At 48.5% G+C, this 4,998-nt stretch overlaps 1 pseudogene; it reads left to right on the top strand.

The window, feature by feature from the left end:
- Positions 1-1,560: 1,560 nt before the first annotated feature.
- On the top strand, positions 1,561-4,314 carry LOC125533053 (annotated as a pseudogene).
- The last annotated feature ends 684 nt before the right edge of the window (positions 4,315-4,998 follow it).

Raw genomic sequence — 4,998 nt, 5'->3', positions numbered from 1 at the left:
GTCCTCATTGTCCTTGATCTGCTGGTAGTAGCACAGCGGCTCCTGGGCCCCCTCCTCGTGGCCCTGCCTCAGAGATCGTCCCCTTGAACGAGGCAGGCTCATGAAGGAGATCCTGCCAGGCAGGTCAACCGTCCTGAGCCACCTGTTCGTGGGGATGAAATCCTCAGCGCCCTCAGCTCCGGCCACCACCTGAGCTCCTCCACCCACCACATCCCAGTCAGTCTTCAATATCTTTTCAAGTAAGATGACAAGTATTAGTGCACAGACTCTTTGCAAAATGGCACTGATCAGAGACATTTGCCCAGGAGCAAATGCCACTGATCAGTGCACAAATTCTTTGAGCAAATGCCACTTATCAATGGCACTTGCTGTTGGGCAAATGCCACTGATCAGTGGCACTGATCAATGGACTTTCCCAACAATCAATGGCACTTGCCCATGGGAAAATGCCACTGACCAGTGGCACTTGCTGTTGGGCAAGTCCACTGATCAATGGCATCTACTTTTCTGCAACTCCCACTCATCAGTGCACTATCCTAAGCATGGAAACATCTAAAAATAGCAACAGCAAGTGCCAATAGCACCCATGTGCAGCCATGCACATTTGGCAGCATCCTAAAATGGTCCTACTACATGCACATATAACAATCAACACAAACCCTAGCTTGAACATGTATGTTAGCAACATGATCAACAACATGAAGATGATCCTAGCTTGAACATGAACATGCCATTTGCATGAACACACATCCTAGCAAGACCCTACCATGAACACATATCCTAGCAAAGCACACTACCATTGGGGATTCTAGCATGAACACAGCTACTATCATGAACACGGCAGAAAACACATATTTGACCTGAGGACGATATCAAATCAAAATCTGACCTGGCTTCAAAAAAAATCACGCTGCTGACCCTTTGGAGAGGCGCCCGACACCTAGGCGCTGCATCGTATGGTGCAGCGCCTTTGCCTTAGGCGTCGTACCTCCTGCCAGCGTGGCAGCCCGGGGCCAGGCGCGGCCCCACAGACAGTTGTGCAGCGCCTAAGGGCTAGGTGCCACACTTGTAATGTGCAGCGCCTAGCCCTTAGGCGATGCACAGTGACTTAAAGCACATCGGCCCAGCCCGACTAGGCAGTTCTTCCCCCTCTCCGCTCTCTGGACAAAGAGCGGCGACGGCGCCCCCATCGAATCCCCCCCCACATCCCTCTCAGATCTGAAGATTTGATCCGTGGATTCGATCTCCAATCCCTCCTACTAGGTAAACTTCTCCGTTCCCTTTCTTTTCCTCCGTAAATTTGTTGCCATTTTAGAGATTTGTCCAAGATTTGATGGAACCCTTGATTTGCTTGATTTAGGATGTGTAGGCATAGTGGTAGTACCGTAGTGTTGTTGATTAGTTCACAATATATGATTCTTGTTAGTGAAACCCTAGATTGTTTAGTTTTTTTAGATATATATGGGATGCCTATTTTTATAATTAACTATGAGGTGTTGATTTTTGTAGACATATATGAGATGTTTAGTTTTATATGTTTATTGTTTGAACTTTGTAAGGATGGTTTGGCTTCTCGATGATGTCTACGACACACAACACCGGGCCTTCATGATGCGTGAGAAGGATATGGTAATAATGCGTAATCTAAATATTTCGCAAATTTTCCTTTTGTTGAAATTGACATGCCCTAAGATTTGTCATTACTTGTTTTTCGCAGAAGCTTGAACCTCTGAAGATTCGGTATCACGGGGTCTCTGGTCCTGCCATGCCCTACGATGAGCGGTACACACCCTACATCCAGCAGGCAGGACTCCTCCCGTGGATTCAGTTGGTCAGCCGGTCCACGCCGAACCTCAGCGCTCCACTGGTGACCTCTCTTGCTGATCGGTGGAGGCCGGAGATGCACAGTTTCCATCTTCGGACTGGGGAGATGACCGTGACGCTTGAGGATGTCGCCTTGATCACCGGGCTTCCTATCGACGGGAGGCCTCTATGTATGAGCACCGATTCTGATGGGTGGTGCGAGCAGATGATTGCTCTTATCGGTATGGCTCCTACCGAGGCTGAGGCTGATGTAGAGTAGAAGAAGAAGAAGAAGAAGAAGAAGAAGAAGAAGAAGAAGAAGAAGAAGAAGAAGAAGAAGAAGAAGAAGAAGAAGATGATGATGATGATGATGATGATGATGATGATGATGATATGAAGATGAAGAAGAAGAAGAGGAATATGATGATGAAGAAGAAGAAGAAGAAGGAAAGGAAAGGAAAGCAGCCGGAGCTGCTTTCATGTGGATTCAAGAACACTTTGCCACTTGCCCTGCGGATGCCACTGATGATGTGATCCAGACACATGCTCATTTCTATATGTGGTACGTTGTCTCGAGGACTTTGTTTCCTAACTCCACGGGCAAGAATGCTCCATGGATGTGGCTGAAGGCATTGATCATCTTCGGTAGCGGATGGAGCTAGGGTTCAGCGACTCTTGCCTACTTGTACTGACAGGTAGTTGGTTTGTTTTGCTATCAAGTCATTTCTTCATTAGCAATGCAACCTTGCTATCAAGTTAACATTGTTTTCTTTCATATGCAGCTAGACGATGCGTGTTGCAGGATCACAGGTAGTGCAGGCATTGGTGGTAATATGCTTCTGCTTTCTGTATGGAGCTGGGAGCGTCTGCCTGTTGGACGCCCGAAGAGCGTCAAGTTTAATCATTGGGATGAACATGGCGAATTACGGCACCCCACTTGGGCTTACAAGTGGGATGTGGTATCCGAGATGACGAACGATGTCAATCTCATGTACCAAAAGTACATTGTCGAGTTGGACATGATTACGCCTGAGCAGGTAACGAGGTCATTACTTCAGTCATTTCTCATGCTTGCCTGAAAAATAGTCATCAATTTTGCATTGTTGCCCTATTTTATAGGTGGTATGGCAGCCATATGGCGACGATGACAGACTTGGGTACACCGAGGAGTTTTCCATCAACCCGATGTGCTTGCGGCATAGGGATCTCTGGCTTATGTGGTGCCCACTGATATGCAACTGGGCGGTTGAGTTTCATTTGCCACATCGCGTGTTTCGTCAGTTTGGTCTGCTCCAGCCTCACCCGCCGGAATGGGTGGATACGGACAAAGCACTTCATAGGTAAGAGAGCATGAACCATATTGACTAAGCATCGCCACTCCTTCTTGATTTTGATAATATTTGGTTTTGTACCATGCAGGTTGGATAGGAGAAGGCGGCGGAAGATAAAGGACTGGGACAAGCATCATGCTTCGTATGTTACCCGCTTCCATCTTTGTGTGGAGCAAGCTCGTAGCAGTGCATACGCCTAGCTTCGTGAGCATAAATCACTTGCTTTTGATAACTACATACGATGGCTTCTTGAAAATACTCGAGTTGAGATATGCCCGCCGGCATACAATGAGGATATTCTTGAAGAACCCGTAAACTTTGAGGATCTATCAAAGGAGAAGTACAACAGAGATGTCAGGGAAGGGCAAGGAGTCCCTGCTGTTCCGGTGATTAACTATGTGGTAAAGTGTTCCCTTCTTTACTTTCCCGTTGGCCGTATTACACATGTTTGAATGGCTAACGTGTTCATTCGTTCTCATCCGCAACGCAACGAGATCAAGAAAGCAGCTGATGAAAGCCAGTCTATTCTGGAGAAGACACCGGTTGGAGAAAGCAATGATGATGGTTCACTACGAGCATTCTTGAAGGTACATATCGCATTCAGGTGTCCATGTCACATATGTTGCGGAGTTTGATATCCTATACACTTGTTCATGTTACAGCGTCAGGCCAAGAAGTTAAGGAAGTTATTGAATCTTCTCGGTTGTCGTGATCCTGAATTTGATGAACCATCTGCCTCTAGGTCTGGTACACCATCAGACCCCTTATCTGACCATCAGGGGGCAAATTTGAGTTCCTCATATGCTTATCTGGATGATGAGGATGCGGTCACCCAAGAGGTATGACTAATCCTTTAGATGCGATTCTCACTTGATTACGACGCCGGTCTTCACCATATTGTTTGGTTGTGTGATAGGGCGATGAGCTTGATGATGACATGACTTCGGTGGACGCTCAAGTTCGGTCTGCATATATGTTGAAGCCTAGGCAGCCCATACGCTGGTACACGCCCACTGACTTTGACAACAGAGGCAACCCAAAGGTGGTCGTAGGGACCTCGTGGATGGCTAGCTTGGATGATGAGGCGGAGGAGGAAGTGGAGGAAGAGGAGGCTCGTCCTAACAGGAAGAAGAAGATTGCCTGCAGGCGTGGCACCAGGAACACGCACGGAAAGCATTAGTGCTTGTGTTTTTTACTATGGAAGTGCTCATGTAGCCGTTCCATTAGGTTGATGAACTTGTGAGGTTATGTCATATGTTGGTCAACTTTTACTAGTGTGGTACTTGTGTTTGCGAACTTGTTGTTGGGGAACGTTGCAGAAAACAAAAATTTTCCTACGGTTTCACCAAGATCCATCTATGAGTTCATCTAGCAACGAGTGATCGGATTGCATCTACATACCTTTGTAGATCACGCACGGAACCGTTCAAAGAACGGGGATGAGGAAGTCGTACTCGACGTGATCCAAATCACCGGAGATCCTAGTGCCGAACGGACGGCACCTCCGCGTTCAACACACATACGGTCAGCGTGACGTCTCCTCCTTCTTGATCCAGCAAGGGGGGAGGAGAGGTTGATGAAGATCCAGCAGCACGACGGCGTGGTGGTGGATGCAGGGGTCACCGCAGCAGGGCTTCGCCGTTCTACTACGAGAGGGAGAGGTGTAGCAGGGGAGAGGGAGGCGCCAAGACTCAAGGGTGCGGCTGCCCCTTCCTCCCCCCCCCCCTTTATATAGGCTCCTCTAGGGGGGGCGCCGGCCCTAGGAGATGGGATCTCCTAGGGGGGTGGCGGCCAAGGGTGGAGTAGCCCCCAAGGCAAGTGGGGGGGCGCCCCCCCACCCTAGGGTTTCCAACCCTAGGCGCAG

Source organism: Triticum urartu, chromosome 1, assembly GCF_003073215.2.
Source record: "Triticum urartu cultivar G1812 chromosome 1, Tu2.1, whole genome shotgun sequence".
NCBI classification, from domain to species: domain Eukaryota; kingdom Viridiplantae; phylum Streptophyta; class Magnoliopsida; order Poales; family Poaceae; genus Triticum; species Triticum urartu.
This window is presented reverse-complemented; position numbering and strand designations above follow the sequence as displayed.